The 14,078-nt window shown below is 43.1% G+C and overlaps 35 non-coding genes across 35 annotated transcripts; all 35 read right to left on the bottom strand.

Annotated features, from left to right (window-relative positions):
* Positions 1–213: 213 nt before the first annotated feature.
* Positions 214–285, bottom strand: TRNAH-GUG (transfer RNA histidin (anticodon GUG)). The gene has a single exon. It is a non-coding gene; the product is annotated as a tRNA-His (tRNA).
* A 398-nt stretch (positions 286–683) lies between these two features.
* Positions 684–755, bottom strand: TRNAH-GUG (transfer RNA histidin (anticodon GUG)). Its single transcript has one exon. It is a non-coding gene; the product is annotated as a tRNA-His (tRNA).
* A 398-nt stretch (positions 756–1,153) lies between these two features.
* Positions 1,154–1,225, bottom strand: TRNAH-GUG (transfer RNA histidin (anticodon GUG)). Its single transcript has one exon. It is a non-coding gene; the product is annotated as a tRNA-His (tRNA).
* Positions 1,226–1,624: 399 nt separating this feature from the next.
* On the bottom strand, positions 1,625–1,696 carry TRNAH-GUG (transfer RNA histidin (anticodon GUG)). The gene has a single exon. It is a non-coding gene; the product is annotated as a tRNA-His (tRNA).
* An 868-nt stretch (positions 1,697–2,564) lies between these two features.
* On the bottom strand, positions 2,565–2,636 carry TRNAH-GUG (transfer RNA histidin (anticodon GUG)). Its single transcript has one exon. It is a non-coding gene; the product is annotated as a tRNA-His (tRNA).
* A 398-nt stretch (positions 2,637–3,034) lies between these two features.
* Positions 3,035–3,106, bottom strand: TRNAH-GUG (transfer RNA histidin (anticodon GUG)). Its single transcript has one exon. It is a non-coding gene; the product is annotated as a tRNA-His (tRNA).
* Positions 3,107–3,504: 398 nt separating this feature from the next.
* TRNAH-GUG (transfer RNA histidin (anticodon GUG)) lies at positions 3,505–3,576 on the bottom strand. Its single transcript has one exon. It is a non-coding gene; the product is annotated as a tRNA-His (tRNA).
* A 7-nt stretch (positions 3,577–3,583) lies between these two features.
* TRNAR-ACG (transfer RNA arginine (anticodon ACG)) lies at positions 3,584–3,656 on the bottom strand. The gene has a single exon. It is a non-coding gene; the product is annotated as a tRNA-Arg (tRNA).
* A 318-nt stretch (positions 3,657–3,974) lies between these two features.
* TRNAH-GUG (transfer RNA histidin (anticodon GUG)) lies at positions 3,975–4,046 on the bottom strand. The gene has a single exon. It is a non-coding gene; the product is annotated as a tRNA-His (tRNA).
* Positions 4,047–4,053: 7 nt separating this feature from the next.
* TRNAR-ACG (transfer RNA arginine (anticodon ACG)) lies at positions 4,054–4,126 on the bottom strand. The gene has a single exon. It is a non-coding gene; the product is annotated as a tRNA-Arg (tRNA).
* An 867-nt stretch (positions 4,127–4,993) lies between these two features.
* On the bottom strand, positions 4,994–5,066 carry TRNAR-ACG (transfer RNA arginine (anticodon ACG)). The gene has a single exon. It is a non-coding gene; the product is annotated as a tRNA-Arg (tRNA).
* Positions 5,067–5,463: 397 nt separating this feature from the next.
* TRNAR-ACG (transfer RNA arginine (anticodon ACG)) lies at positions 5,464–5,536 on the bottom strand. The gene has a single exon. It is a non-coding gene; the product is annotated as a tRNA-Arg (tRNA).
* Positions 5,537–6,403: 867 nt separating this feature from the next.
* On the bottom strand, positions 6,404–6,476 carry TRNAR-ACG (transfer RNA arginine (anticodon ACG)). The gene has a single exon. It is a non-coding gene; the product is annotated as a tRNA-Arg (tRNA).
* A 402-nt stretch (positions 6,477–6,878) lies between these two features.
* On the bottom strand, positions 6,879–6,951 carry TRNAR-ACG (transfer RNA arginine (anticodon ACG)). The gene has a single exon. It is a non-coding gene; the product is annotated as a tRNA-Arg (tRNA).
* Positions 6,952–7,269: 318 nt separating this feature from the next.
* TRNAH-GUG (transfer RNA histidin (anticodon GUG)) lies at positions 7,270–7,341 on the bottom strand. Its single transcript has one exon. It is a non-coding gene; the product is annotated as a tRNA-His (tRNA).
* Positions 7,342–7,348: 7 nt separating this feature from the next.
* On the bottom strand, positions 7,349–7,421 carry TRNAR-ACG (transfer RNA arginine (anticodon ACG)). The gene has a single exon. It is a non-coding gene; the product is annotated as a tRNA-Arg (tRNA).
* A 319-nt stretch (positions 7,422–7,740) lies between these two features.
* On the bottom strand, positions 7,741–7,812 carry TRNAH-GUG (transfer RNA histidin (anticodon GUG)). Its single transcript has one exon. It is a non-coding gene; the product is annotated as a tRNA-His (tRNA).
* A 7-nt stretch (positions 7,813–7,819) lies between these two features.
* On the bottom strand, positions 7,820–7,892 carry TRNAR-ACG (transfer RNA arginine (anticodon ACG)). Its single transcript has one exon. It is a non-coding gene; the product is annotated as a tRNA-Arg (tRNA).
* A 397-nt stretch (positions 7,893–8,289) lies between these two features.
* Positions 8,290–8,362, bottom strand: TRNAR-ACG (transfer RNA arginine (anticodon ACG)). Its single transcript has one exon. It is a non-coding gene; the product is annotated as a tRNA-Arg (tRNA).
* Positions 8,363–8,685: 323 nt separating this feature from the next.
* Positions 8,686–8,757, bottom strand: TRNAH-GUG (transfer RNA histidin (anticodon GUG)). The gene has a single exon. It is a non-coding gene; the product is annotated as a tRNA-His (tRNA).
* A 7-nt stretch (positions 8,758–8,764) lies between these two features.
* TRNAR-ACG (transfer RNA arginine (anticodon ACG)) lies at positions 8,765–8,837 on the bottom strand. The gene has a single exon. It is a non-coding gene; the product is annotated as a tRNA-Arg (tRNA).
* A 788-nt stretch (positions 8,838–9,625) lies between these two features.
* TRNAH-GUG (transfer RNA histidin (anticodon GUG)) lies at positions 9,626–9,697 on the bottom strand. The gene has a single exon. It is a non-coding gene; the product is annotated as a tRNA-His (tRNA).
* A 7-nt stretch (positions 9,698–9,704) lies between these two features.
* On the bottom strand, positions 9,705–9,777 carry TRNAR-ACG (transfer RNA arginine (anticodon ACG)). Its single transcript has one exon. It is a non-coding gene; the product is annotated as a tRNA-Arg (tRNA).
* An 867-nt stretch (positions 9,778–10,644) lies between these two features.
* TRNAR-ACG (transfer RNA arginine (anticodon ACG)) lies at positions 10,645–10,717 on the bottom strand. The gene has a single exon. It is a non-coding gene; the product is annotated as a tRNA-Arg (tRNA).
* Positions 10,718–11,114: 397 nt separating this feature from the next.
* On the bottom strand, positions 11,115–11,187 carry TRNAR-ACG (transfer RNA arginine (anticodon ACG)). Its single transcript has one exon. It is a non-coding gene; the product is annotated as a tRNA-Arg (tRNA).
* Positions 11,188–11,510: 323 nt separating this feature from the next.
* TRNAH-GUG (transfer RNA histidin (anticodon GUG)) lies at positions 11,511–11,582 on the bottom strand. The gene has a single exon. It is a non-coding gene; the product is annotated as a tRNA-His (tRNA).
* Positions 11,583–11,589: 7 nt separating this feature from the next.
* Positions 11,590–11,662, bottom strand: TRNAR-ACG (transfer RNA arginine (anticodon ACG)). Its single transcript has one exon. It is a non-coding gene; the product is annotated as a tRNA-Arg (tRNA).
* Positions 11,663–12,064: 402 nt separating this feature from the next.
* On the bottom strand, positions 12,065–12,137 carry TRNAC-ACA (transfer RNA cysteine (anticodon ACA)). Its single transcript has one exon. It is a non-coding gene; the product is annotated as a tRNA-Cys (tRNA).
* A 318-nt stretch (positions 12,138–12,455) lies between these two features.
* On the bottom strand, positions 12,456–12,527 carry TRNAH-GUG (transfer RNA histidin (anticodon GUG)). Its single transcript has one exon. It is a non-coding gene; the product is annotated as a tRNA-His (tRNA).
* Positions 12,528–12,534: 7 nt separating this feature from the next.
* TRNAC-ACA (transfer RNA cysteine (anticodon ACA)) lies at positions 12,535–12,607 on the bottom strand. The gene has a single exon. It is a non-coding gene; the product is annotated as a tRNA-Cys (tRNA).
* Positions 12,608–12,926: 319 nt separating this feature from the next.
* TRNAH-GUG (transfer RNA histidin (anticodon GUG)) lies at positions 12,927–12,998 on the bottom strand. Its single transcript has one exon. It is a non-coding gene; the product is annotated as a tRNA-His (tRNA).
* Positions 12,999–13,005: 7 nt separating this feature from the next.
* TRNAR-ACG (transfer RNA arginine (anticodon ACG)) lies at positions 13,006–13,078 on the bottom strand. Its single transcript has one exon. It is a non-coding gene; the product is annotated as a tRNA-Arg (tRNA).
* Positions 13,079–13,475: 397 nt separating this feature from the next.
* On the bottom strand, positions 13,476–13,548 carry TRNAR-ACG (transfer RNA arginine (anticodon ACG)). The gene has a single exon. It is a non-coding gene; the product is annotated as a tRNA-Arg (tRNA).
* A 323-nt stretch (positions 13,549–13,871) lies between these two features.
* TRNAH-GUG (transfer RNA histidin (anticodon GUG)) lies at positions 13,872–13,943 on the bottom strand. Its single transcript has one exon. It is a non-coding gene; the product is annotated as a tRNA-His (tRNA).
* Positions 13,944–13,950: 7 nt separating this feature from the next.
* On the bottom strand, positions 13,951–14,023 carry TRNAR-ACG (transfer RNA arginine (anticodon ACG)). The gene has a single exon. It is a non-coding gene; the product is annotated as a tRNA-Arg (tRNA).
* Positions 14,024–14,078: the final 55 nt, after the last annotated feature.

Here is a 14,078-nt window from a genome sequence, read left to right as displayed (position 1 = left end):
TAACATATTTTCATGAGATCTGGAAACGGTGTGAGTTTTCTGACAATGTGATTTTGGGAGAGTTGAAATCACAATGTTGCCAAATGTGGTCCAAGAAATTCAGAGAAGCCAACAAATAACACAGGAGAAACATGAGTTGCTTTTTTTCCTAAAACTCTGAAAAGAATTTTCCACCTTGGGAAGTTGGCGTTAATATTGGAACAAAAAAAGACATGCCGTAACCCGGATTCGAACCGGGGTTGCTGCGGCCACAACACAGAGTACTAACCACTATACGATCACGGCAACGCTTCGAGCCAGGTAGGAGTTGATCCTACAATCTTCTGATCCGTAGTCAGAAGCGTTATCCATTGCGCCACTGGCCCTGATGAGAGTGCTGCAGCCCAAAATGTGACTCATTTTAAAGAACTAGCAAACTTCCAACATTGCAATAAGTCCAATCCGTTTCTTGCCAATCCAATCATCAGAGATAACATATTTTCATGAGATCTGGAAACGGTGTGAGTTTTCTGACAATGTGATTTTGGGAGAGTTGAAATCACAATGTTGCCAAATGTGGTTCAAGAAATTCAGAGAAGCCAACAAATAACACAGGAGAAACATGAGTTGCTTTTTTTCCTAAAACTCTGAAAATAATTTTCCACCTTGGGAAGTTGGCGTTAATATTGGAACAAAAAAAGACATGCCGTGACCCGGATTCGAACCGGGGTTGCTGCGGCCACAACGCAGAGTACTAACCACTATACGATCACAGCAACGCTTCAAGCCAGGTAGGAGTCGAACCTACAATCTTCTGATCCGTAGTCAGACGCGTTATCCATTGCGCCACTGGCCCTGATGAGAGTGCTGCCGCCCAAAATGTGACTAATTTTAAAGAACTAGCAAACTTCCAACATTGCAATAAGTCCAATCCGTTTCTTGCCAATCCAATCATCAGAGATAACATATTTTCATGAGATCTGGAAACGGTGTGAGTTTTCTGACAATGTGATTTTGGGAGAGTTGAAATCACAATGTTGCCAAATGTGGTCCAAGAAATTCAGAGAAGCCAACAAATAACACAGGAGAAACATGAGTTGCTTTTTTTCCTAAAACTCTGAAAAGAATTTTCCACCTTGGGAAGTTGGCGTTAATATTGGAACAAAAAAAGACATGCCGTGACCCGGATTCGAACCAAGGTTGCTGCGGCCACAACGCAGAGTACTAACCACTATACGATCACGGCAACGCTTCGAGCCAGGTAGGAGTCGAACCTACAATCTTCTGATCCGTAGTCAGACGCATTATCCATTGCGCCACTGGCCCTGATGAGAGTGCTGCAGCCCAAAATGTGACTCATTTTAAAGAACTAGCAAACTTCCAACATTGCAATAAGTCCAATCCGTTTCTTGCCAATCCAATCATCAGAGATAACATATTTTCATGAGATCTGGAAACGGTGTGAGTTTTCTGACAATGTGATTTTGGGAGAGTTGAAATCACAATGTTGCCAAATGTGGTCCAAGAAATTCAGAGAAGCCAACAAATAACACAGGAGAAACATGAGTTGCTTTTTTTCCTAAAACTCTGAAAAGAATTTTCCACCTTGGGAAGTTTGCGTTAATATTGGAACAAAAAAAAGACATGCCGTGACCCGGATTCGAACCGGGGTTGCTGCGGCCACAACGCAGAGTACTAACCACTATACGATCACGGCAACGCTTCGAGCCAGGTAGGAGTCGAACCTACAATCTCCTGATCCGTAGTCAGACGTGTTATCCATTGCGCCACTGGCCCTGATGAGAGTGCTGCAGCCCAAAATGTGACTCATTTTAAAGAACTAGCAAACTTCCAACATTGCAATAAGTCCAATCCGTTTCTTGCCAATCCAATCATCAGAGATAACATATTTTCATGAGATCTGGAAACGGTGTGAGTTTTCTGACAATGTGATTTTGGGAGAGTTGAAATCACAATGTTGCCAAATGTGGTCCAAGAAATTCAGAGAAGCCAACAAATAACACAGGAGAAACATGAGTTGCTTTTTTTCCTAAAACTCTGAAAAGAATTTTCCACCTTGGGAAATTGGCGTTAATATTGGAACAAAAAAAGACATGCCGTGACCAGGATTCGAACCGGGGTCGCTGCGGCCACAACACAGAGTACTAACCAGTATACGATCACGGCAACGCTTCGAGCCAGGTAGGAGTCGAACCTACAATCTTCTGATCCGTAGTCAGACGCGTTATCCATTGCGCCACTTGCCCTGATGAGAGTGCTGCCGCCCAAAATGTGACTAATTTTAAAGAACTAGCAAACTTCCAACATTGCAATAAGTCCAATCCGTTTCTTGCCAATCCAATCATCAGAGATAACATATTTTCATGAGATCTGGAAACGGTGTGAGTTTTCTGACAATGTGATTTTGGGAGAGTTGAAATCACAATGTTGCCAAATGTGGTCCAAGAAATTCAGAGAAGCCAACAAATAACACAGGAGAAACATGAGTTGCTTTTTTTCCTAAAACTCTGAAAAGAATTTTCCACCTTGGGAAGTTGGCGTTAATATTGGAACAAAAAAAGACATGCCGTGACCCGGATTCGAACCGGGGTTGCTGCGGCCACAACACAGAGTACTAACCACTATACGATCACGGCAACGCTTCGAGCCAGGTAGGAGTTGATCCTACAATCTTCTGATCCGTAGTCAGAAGCGTTATCCATTGCGCCACTGGCCCTGATGAGAGTGCTGCAGCCCAAAATGTGACTCATTTTAAAGAACTAGCAAACTTCCAACATTGCAATAAGTCCAATCCGTTTCTTGCCAATCCAATCATCAGAGATAACATATTTTCATGAGATCTGGAAACGGTGTGAGTTTTCTGACAATGTGATTTTGGGAGAGTTGAAATCACAATGTTGCCAAATGTGGTTCAAGAAATTCAGAGAAGCCAACAAATAACACAGGAGAAACATGAGTTGCTTTTTTTCCTAAAACTCTGAAAAGAATTTTCCACCTTGGGAAGTTGGCGTTAATATTGGAACAAAAAAAGACATGCCGTGACCCGGATTCGAACCAAGGTTGCTGCGGCCACAACGCAGAGTACTAACCACTATACGATCACGGCAACGCTTCGAGCCAGGTAGGAGTCGAACCTACAATCTTCTGATCCGTAGTCAGACGCATTATCCATTGCGCCACTGGCCCTGATGAGAGTGCTGCAGCCCAAAATGTGACTCATTTTAAAGAACTAGCAAACTTCCAACATTGCAATAAGTCCAATCCGTTTCTTGCCAATCCAATCATCAGAGATAACATATTTTCATGAGATCTGGAAACGGTGTGAGTTTTCTGACAATGTGATTTTGGGAGAGTTGAAATCACAATGTTGCCAAATGTGGTCGAAGAAATTCAGAGAAGCCAACAAATAATACAGGAGAAAAATGAGTTGCTTTTTTTCCTAAAACTCTGAAAATAATTTTCCACCTTGGGAAGTTGGCGTTAATATTGGAACAAAAAAGGACATGCCGTGACCCGGATTCGAACCGGGGTTGCTGCGGCCACAACGCAGAGTACTAACCACTATACGATCACGGCAACACTTCGAGCCAGGTAGGAGTCGAACCTACAATCTTCTGATCCGTAGTCAGACGCGTTATCCATTGCGCCACTGGCCCTGACGAGAGCGCTGCAGTTCAAAATGTGACTCATTTTAAAAAACTAGCAAACTTCCAACATTGCAATAAGTCCAATCCGTTTCTTGCCAATCCAATCATCAGAGATAACATATTTTCATGAGATCTGGAAACGGTGTGAGTTTTCTGACAATGTGATTTTGGGAGAGTTGAAATCACAATGTTGCCAAATGTGGTCCAAGAAATTCAGAGAAGCCAACAAATAACACAGGAGAAACATGAGTTGCTTTTTTTCCTAAAACTCTGAAAAGAATTTTCCACCTTGGGAAGTTGGCGTTAATATTGGAACAAAAAAAGACATGCCGTGACCCGGATTCGAACCGGGGTTGCTGCGGCCACAACGCAGAGTACTAACCACTATACGATCACGGCAACGCTTTGAGCCAGGTAGGAGTCGAACCTACAATCTTCTGATCCGTAGTCAGACGCGTTATCCATTGCGCCACTGGCCCTGATGAGAGTGCTGCAGCCCAAAATGTGACTAATTTTAAAGAACTAGCAAACTTCCAACATTGCAATAAGTCCAATCCGTTTCTTGCCAATCCAATCATCAGAGATAACATATTTTCATGAGATCTGGAAACGGTGTGAGTTTTCTGACAATGTGATTTTGGGAGAGTTGAAATCACAATGTTGCCAAATGTGGTCCAAGAAATTCAGAGAAGCCAACAAATAACACAGGAGAAACATGAGTTGCTTTTTTTCCTAAAACTCTGAAAAGAATTTTCCACCTTGGGAAGTTGGCGTTAATATTGGAACAAAAAAAGACATGCCGTGAACCGGATTCGAACCGGGGTTGCTGCGGCCACAACGCAGAGTACTAACCACTATACGATCACGGCAACGCTTCGAGCCAGGTAGGAGTCGAACCTACAATCTCCTGATCCGTAGTCAGACGTGTTATCCCTTGCGCCACTGGCCCTGATGAGAGTGCTGCAGCCCAAAATGTGACTCATTTGAAAGAACTAGCAAACTTCCAACATTGCAATAAGTCCAATCCGTTTCTTGCCAATCCAATCATCAGAGATAACATATTTTCATGAGATCTGGAAACGGTGTGAGTTTTCTGACAATGTGATTTTGGGAGAGTTGAAATCACAATGTTGCCAAATGTGGTCCAAGAAATTCAGAGAAGCCAACAAATAACACAGGAGAAACATGAGTTGCTTTTTTTCCTAAAACTCTGAAAAGAATTTTCCACCTTGGGAAGTTGGCGTTAATATTGGAACAAAAAAAGACATGCCGTGACCAGGATTCGAACCGGGGTCGCTGCGGCCACAACACAGAGTACTAACCACTATACGATCACGGCAACGCTTCGAGCCAGGTAGGAGTCGAACCTACAATCTTCTGATCCGTAGTCAGACGCGTTATCCATTGCGCCACTGGCCCTGATGAGAGTGCTGCCGCCCAAAATGTGACTAATTTTAAAGAACTAGCAAACTTCCAACATTGCAATAAGTCCAATCCGTTTCTTGCCAATCCAATCATCAGAGATAACATATTTTCATGAGATCTGGAAACGGTGTGAGTTTTCTGACAATGTGATTTTGGGAGAGTTGAAATCACAATGTTGCCAAATGTGGTCCAAGAAATTCAGAGAAGCCAACAAATAACACAGGAGAAACATGAGTTGCTTTTTTTCCTAAAACTCTGAAAAGAATTTTCCACCTTGGGAAGTTGGCGTTAATATTGGAACAAAAAAAGACATGCCGTGACCCGGATTCGAACCGGGGTTGCTGTGGCCACAACGCAGAGTACTAACCACTATACGATCACGGCAACGCTTCGAGCCAGGTAGGAGTCGAACCTACAATCTTCTGATCCGTAGTCAGACGCGTTATCCATTGCGCCACTGGCCCTGATGAGAGTGCTGCAGCCCAAAATGTGACTCATTTTAAAGAACTAGCAAACTTCCAACATTGCAATAAGTCCAATCCGTTTCTTGCCAATCCAATCATCAGAGATAACATATTTTCATGAGATCTGGAAACGTAGTGAGTTTTCTGACAATGTGATTTTGGGAGAGTTGAAATCACAATGTTGCCAAATGTGGTCCAAGAAATTCAGAGAAGCCAACAAATAACACAGGAGAAACATGAGTTGCTTTTTTTCCTAAAACTCTGAAAAGAATTTTCCACCTTGGGAAGTTGGCGTTAATATTGGAACAAAAAAAGACATGCCGTGACCCGGATTCGAACCGGGGTTGCTGCTGCCACAACACAGAGTACTAACCACTATACGATCACGGCAACGCTTCGAGCCAGGTAGGAGTTGATCCTACAATCTTCTGATCCGTAGTCAGAAGCGTTATCCATTGCGCCACTGGCCCTGATGAGAGTGCTGCAGCCCAAAATGTGACTCATTTTAAAGAACTAGCAAACTTCCAACATTGCAATAAGTCCAATCCATTTCTTGCCAATCCAATCATCAGAGATAACATATTTTCATGAGATCTGGAAACGGTGTGAGTTTTCTGACAATGTGATTTTGGGAGAGTTGAAATCACAATGTTGCCAAATGTGGTCCAAGAAATTCAGAGAAGCCAACAAATAACACAGGAGAAACATGAGTTGCTTTTTTTCCTAAAACTCTGAAAAGAATTTTCCACCTTGGGAAGTTGGCGTTAATATTGGAACAAAAAAAGACATGCCGTGACTTGGATTCGAACCGGGGTTGCTGCGGCCACAACGCAGAGTACTAACCACTATACGATCACGGCAACGCTTCGAGCCAGGTAGGAGTCGAACCTACAATCTTCTGATCCGTAGTCAGACGCGTTATCCATTGCGCCACTGGCCCTGATGAGAGTGCTGCAGCCCAAAATGTGACTCATTTGAAAGAACTAGCAAACTTCCAACATTGCAATAAGTCCAATCCGTTTCTTGCCAATCCAATCATCAGAGATAAGATAACATATTTTCATGAGATCTGGAAACGGTGTGAGTTTTCTGACAATGTGATTTTGGGAGAGTTGAAATCACAATGTTGCCAAATGTGGTCGAAGAAATTCAGAGAAGCCAACAAATAATACAGGAGAAAAATGAGTTGCTTTTTTTCCTAAAACTCTGAAAATAATTTTCCACCTTGGGAAGTTGGCGTTAATATTGGAACAAAAAAGGACATGCCGTGACCCGGATTCGAACCGGGGTTGCTGCGGCCACAACGCAGAGTACTAACCACTATACGATCACCGCAACACTTCGAGCCAGGTAGGAGTCGAACCTACAATCTTCTGATCCGTAGTCAGACGCGTTATCCATTGCGCCACTGGCCCTGATGAGAGTGCTGCAGCCCAAAATGTGACTAATTTTAAAGAACTAGCAAACTTCCAACATTGCAATAAGTCCAATCCGTTTCTTGCCAATCCAATCATCAGAGATAACATATTTTCATGAGATCTGGAAACGGTGTGAGTTTTCTGACAATGTGATTTTGGGAGAGTTGAAATCACAATGTTGCCAAATGTGGTCCAAGAAATTCAGAGAAGCCAACAAATAACACAGGAGAAACATGAGTTGCTTTTTTTCCTAAAACTCTGAAAAGAATTTTCCACCTTGGGAAGTTGGCGTTAATATTGGAACAAAAAAAGACATGCCGTGACCCGGATTCGAACCGGGGTTGCTGCGGCCACAACGCAGAGTACTAACCACTATACGATCACGGCAACGCTTCGAGCCAGGTAGGAGTCGAACCTACAATCTTCTGATCCGTAGTCAGACGCGTTACCCATTGCGCCACTGGCCCTGATGAGAGTGCTGCAGCCCAAAATGTGACTAATTTTAAAGAACTAGCAAACTTCCAACATTGCAATAAGTCCAATCCGTTTCTTGCCAATCCAATCATCAGAGATAACATATTTTCATGAGATCTGGAAACGGTGTGAGTTTTCTGACAATGTGATTTTGGGAGAGTTGAAATCACAATGTTGCCAAATGTGGTCCAAGAAATTCAGAGAAGCCAACAAATAACACAGGAGAAACATGAGTTGCTTTTTTTCCTAAAACTCTGAAAAGAATTTTCCACCTTGGGAAGTTGGCGTTAATATTGGAACAAAAAAAAGACATGCCGTGACCCGGATTCGAACCGGGGTTGCTGCGGCCACAACGCAGAGTACTAACCACTATACGATCACGGCAACGCTTCGAGCCAGGTAGGAGTCGAACCTACAATCTTCTGATCCGTAGTCAGACGCGTTATCCATTGCGCCACTGGCCCTGATGAGAGTGCTGCAGCCCAAAATGTGACTCATTTTAAAGAACTAGCAAACTTCCAACATTGCAATAAGTCCAATCCGTTTCTTGCCAATCCAATCATCAGAGATAACATATTTTCATGAGATCTGGAAACGTAGTGAGTTTTCTGACAATGTGATTTTGGGAGAGTTGAAATCACAATGTTGCCAAATGTGGTCCAAGAAATTCAGAGAAGCCAACAAATAACACAGGAGAAACATGAGTTGCTTTTTTTCCTAAAACTCTGAAAAGAATTTTCCACCTTGGGAAGTTGGCGTTAATATTGGAACAAAAAAAGACATGCCGTGAACCGGATTCGAACCGGGGTTGCTGCGGCCACAACGCAGAGTACTAACCACTATACGATCACGGCAACGCTTCGAGCCAGGTAGGAGTCGAACCTACAATCTTCTGATCCGTAGTCAGACGCGTTATCCATTGCGCCACTGGCCCTGATGAGAGTGCTGCAGCCCAAAATGTGACTCATTTGAAAGAACTAGCAAACTTCCAACATTGCAATAAGTCCAATCCGTTTCTTGCCAATCCAATCATCAGAGATAAGATAACATATTTTCATGAGATCTGGAAACGGTGTGAGTTTTCTGACAATGTGATTTTGGGAGAGTTGAAATCACAATGTTGCCAAATGTGGTCGAAGAAATTCAGAGAAGCCAACAAATAATACAGGAGAAAAATGAGTTGCTTTTTTTCCTAAAACTCTGAAAATAATTTTCCACCTTGGGAAGTTGGCGTTAATATTGGAACAAAAAAGGACATGCCGTGACCCGGATTCGAACCGGGGTTGCTGCGGCCACAACGCAGAGTACTAACCACTATACGATCACGGCAACGCTTCGAGCCAGGTAGGAGTCGAACCTACAATCTTCTGATCCGTAGTCAGACGCGTTATCCATTGCGCCACTGGCCCTGACGAGAGCGCTGCAGTTCAAAATGTGACTCATTTTAAAAAACTAGCAAACTTCCAACATTGCAATAAGTCCAATCCGTTTCTTGCCAATCCAATCATCAGAGATAACATATTTTCATGAGATCTGGAAACGGTGTGAGTTTTCTGACAATGTGATTTTGGGAGAGTTGAAATCACAATGTTGCCAAATGTGGTCCAAGAAATTCAGAGAAGCCAACAAATAACACAGGAGAAACATGAGTTGCTTTTTTTCCTAAAACTCTGAAAATAATTTTCCACCTTGGGAAGTTGGCGTTAATATTGGAACAAAAAAAGACATGTCGTGACCCGGATTCGAACCAGGGTTGCTGCGGCCACAACACAGAGTACTAACCACTATACGATCACGGCAACGCTTCGAGCCAGGTAGGAGTTGATCCTACAATCTTCTGATCCGTAGTCAGAAGCGTTATCCATTGCGCCACTGGCCCTGATGAGAGTGCTGCAGCCCAAAATGTGACTCATTTTAAAGAACTAGCAAACTTCCAACATTGCAATAAGTCCAATCCGTTTCTTGCCAATCCAATCATCAGAGATAACATATTTTCATGAGATCTGGAAACGGTGTGAGTTTTCTGACAATGTGATTTTGGGAGAGTTGAAATCACAATGTTGCCAAATGTGGTTCAAGAAATTCAGAGAAGCCAACAAATAACACAGGAGAAACATGAGTTGCTTTTTTTCCTAAAACTCTGAAAAGAATTTTCCACCTTGGGAAGTTGGCGTTAATATTGGAACAAAAAAAGACATGCCGTGACCCGGATTCGAACCGGGGTTGCTGCGGCCACAACGCAGAGTACTAACCACTATACGATCACGGCAACGCTTCGAGCCAGGTAGGAGTCGAACCTACAATCTTCTGATCCGTAGTCAGACGCGTTATCCATTGCGCCACTGGCCCTGATGAGAGTGCTGCAGCCCAAAATGTGACTAATTTTAAAGAACTAGCAAACTTCCAACATTGCAATAAGTCCAATCCGTTTCTTGCCAATCCAATCATCAGAGATAACATATTTTCATGAGATCTGGAAACGGTGTGAGTTTTCTGACAATGTGATTTTGGGAGAGTTGAAATCACAATGTTGCCAAATGTGGTCCAAGAAATTCAGAGAAGCCAACAAATAACACAGGAGAAACATGAGTTGCTTTTTTTCCTAAAACTCTGAAAAGAATTTTCCACCTTGGGAAGTTGGCGTTAATATTGGAACAAAAAAAGACATGCCGTGAACCGGATTCGAACCGGGGTTGCTGCGGCCACAACGCAGAGTACTAACCACTATACGATCACGGCAACGCTTCGAGCCAGGTAGGAGTCGAACCTACAATCTCCTGATCCGTAGTCAGACGTGTTATCCATTGCGCCACTGGCCCTGATGAGAGTGCTGCAGCCCAAAATGTGACTCATTTGAAAGAACTAGCAAACTTCCAACATTGCAATAAGTCCAATCCGTTTCTTGCCAATCCAATCATCAGAGATAACATATTTTCATGAGATCTGGAAACGGTGTGAGTTTTCTGACAATGTGATTTTGGGAGAGTTGAAATCACAATGTTGCCAAATGTGGTCCAAGAAATTCAGAGAAGCCAACAAATAACACAGGAGAAACATGAGTTGCTTTTTTTCCTAAAACTCTGAAAAGAATTTTCCACCTTGGGAAGTTGGCGTTAATATTGGAACAAAAAAAGACATGCCGTGACCAGGATTCGAACCGGGGTCGCTGCAGCCACAACACAGAGTACTAACCACTATACGATCACGGCAACGCTTCGAGCCAGGTAGGAGTCGAACCTACAATCTTCTGATCCGTAGTCAGACGCGTTATCCATTGCGCCACTGGCCCTGATGAGAGTGCTGCCGCCCAAAATGTGACTAATTTTAAAGAACTAGCAAACTTCCAACATTGCAATAAGTCCAATCCGTTTCTTGCCAATCCAATCATCAGAGATAACATATTTTCATGAGATCTGGAAACGGTGTGAGTTTTCTGACAATGTGATTTTGGGAGAGTTGAAATCACAATGTTGCCAAATGTGGTCCAAGAAATTCAGAGAAGCCAACAAATAACACAGGAGAAACATGAGTTGCTTTTTTTCCTAAAACTCTGAAAAGAATTTTCCACCTTGGGAAGTTGGCGTTAATATTGGAACAAAAAAAGACATGCCGTGACCCGGATTCGAACCGGGGTTGCTGTGGCCACAACGCAGAGTACTAACCACTATACGATCACGGCAACGCTTCGAGCCAGGTAGGAGTCGAACCTACAATCTTCTGATCCGTAGTCAGACGCGTTATCCATTGCGCCACTGGCCCTGATGAGAGTGCTGCAGCCCAAAATGTGACTCATTTGAAAGAACTAGCAAACTTCCAACATTGCAATAAGTCCAATCCGTTTCTTGCCAATCCAATCATCAGAGATAAGATAACATATTTTCATGAGATCTGGAAACGGTGTGAGTTTTCTGACAATGTGATTTTGGGAGAGTTGAAATCACAATGTTGCCAAATGTGGTCGAAGAAATTCAGAGAAGCCAACAAATAATACAGGAGAAAAATGAGTTGCTTTTTTTCCTAAAACTCTGAAAATAATTTTCCACCTTGGGAAGTTGGCGTTAATATTGGAACAAAAAAGGACATGCCGTGACCCGGATTCGAACCGGGGTTGCTGCGGCCACAACGCAGAGTACTAACCACTATACGATCACGGCAACACTTCGAGCCAGGTAGGAGTCGAACCTACAATCTTCTGATCCGTAGTCAGACGCGTTATCCATTGCGCCACTGGCCCTGATGAGAGTGCTGCAGCCCAAAATGTGACTCATTTGAAAGAACTAGCAAACTTCCAACATTGCAATAAGTCCAATCCGTTTCTTGCCAATCCAATCATCAGAGATAAGATAACATATTTTCATGAGATCTGGAAACGGTGTGAGTTTTCTGACAATGTGATTTTGGGAGAGTTGAAATCACAATGTTGCCAAATGTGGTCGAAGAAATTCAGAGAAGCCAACAAATAATACAGGAGAAAAATGAGTTGCTTTTTTTCCTAAAACTCTGAAAATAATTTTCCACCTTGGGAAGTTGGCGTTAATATTGGAACAAAAAAGGACATGCCGTGATCCGGATTCGAACCGGGGTTGCTGCGGCCACAACGCAGAGTACTAACCACTATACGATCACGGCAACACTTCGAGCCAGGTAGGAGTCGAACCTACAATCTTCTGATCTGTAGTCAGACGCGTTATCCATTGCGCCACTGGCCATGATGAGAGTGCTGCAGCCCAAAATGTGACTAATTTTAAAGAACTAGCAAACTTCCAACATTGCAATAAGTCCAATCCGTTTCTTGCCAATCCAATCATCAGAGATAACATATTTTCATGAGATCTGGAAACGGTGTGAGTTTTCTGACAATGTGATTTTGGGAGAGTTGAAATCACAATGTTGCCAAATGTGGTCCAAGAAATTCAGAGAAGCCAACAAATAACACAGGAGAAACATGAGTTGCTTTTTTTCCTAAAACTCTGAAAAGAATTTTCCACCTTGGGAAGTTGGCGTTAATATTGGAACAAAAAAAGACATGCCGTGACCCGGATTCGAACCGGGGTTGCTGCGGCCACAACGCAGAGTACTAACCACTATACGATCACGGCAACGCTTCGAGCCAGGTAGGAGTCGAACCTACAATCTCCTGATCTGTAGTCAGACGCGTTATCCATTGCGCCACTGGCCCTGATGAGAGTGCTGCAGCCCAAAATGTGACTAATTTTAAAGAACTAGCAAACTTCCAACATTGCAATAAGTCCAATCCGTTTCTTGCCAATCCAATCATCAGAGATAACATATTTTCATGAGATCTGGAAACGGTGTGAGTTTTCTGACAATGTGATTTTGGGAGAGTTGAAATCACAATGTTGCCAAATGTGGTCCAAGAAATTCAGAGAAGCCAACAAATAACACAGGAGAAACATGAGTTGCTTTTTTTCCTAAAACTCTGAAAAGAATTTTCCACCTTGGGAAGTTGGCGTTAATATTGGAACAAAAAAAAGACATGCCGTGACCCGGATTCGAACCGGGGTTGCTGCGGCCACAACGCAGAGTACTAACCACTATACGATCACGGCAACGCTTCGAGCCAGGTAGGAGTCGAACCTACAATCTTCTGATCCGTAGTCAGACGCGTTATCCATTGCGCCACTGGCCCTGATGAGAGTGCTGCAGCCCAAAATGTGACTCATTTTAAAGAACTAGCAAACTTCCAACATTGCAATAAGTCCAATCCGTTTCTTGCCAATCCAATCATCAGAGATAACATATTTTCATGAGATCTGGAAACGTAGTGAGTTTTCTGACAATGTGATTTTGGGAGAGTTGAAATCACAATGTTGCCAAATGTGGTCCAAGAAATTCAGAGAAGCCAACAAATAACACAGGAGAAACATGAGTTCCTTTTTTTCCTAAAACTCTGAAAAGAATTTTCCACCTTGGGAAGTTGGCGTTAATATTGGAACAAAAAAAGACATGCCGTGAACCGGATTCGAACCGGGGTTGCTGCGGCCACAACGCAGAGTACTAACCACTACACGATCACGGCAACGCTTCGAGCCAGGTAGGAGTCGAACCTACAATCTTCTGATCCGTAGTCAGACGCGTTATCCATTGCGCCACTGGCCCTGATGAGAGTGCTGCAGCCCAAAATGTGACTCATTTGAAAGAACTAGCAAACTTCCAACATTGCAATAAGTCCAATCCGTTTCTTGCCAATCCAATCATCAGAGATAAGATAACATATTTTCATGAGATCTGGAAACGGTGTGAGTTTTCTGACAATGTGATTTTGGGAGAGTTGAAATCACAATGTTGCCAAATGTGGTCGAAGAAATTCAGAGAAGCCAACAAATAATACAGGAGAAAAATGAGTTGCTTTTTTTCCTAAAACTCTGAAAATAATTTTCCACCTTGGGAAGTTGGCGTTAATATTGGAACAAAAAAGGACATGCCGTGACCCGGATTCGAACCGGGGTTGCTGCGGCCACAACGCAGAGTACTAACCACTATACGATCACGGCAACGCTTCGAGCCAGGTAGGAGTCGAACCTACAATCTTCTGATCCGTAGTCAGACGCGTTATCCATTGCGCCACTGGCCCTGACGAGAGCGCTGCAGTTCAAAATGTGACTCATTTTAAAAAACTAGCAAACTTC

This window comes from Engystomops pustulosus, chromosome 4 (assembly GCF_040894005.1).
Source record: "Engystomops pustulosus chromosome 4, aEngPut4.maternal, whole genome shotgun sequence".
In the NCBI taxonomy this organism is placed as follows: Eukaryota; Metazoa; Chordata; class Amphibia; order Anura; family Leptodactylidae; genus Engystomops; species Engystomops pustulosus.
Note: the sequence above shows the minus strand (reverse complement) of the source record. Positions and strands in the feature narration are given on the sequence as shown.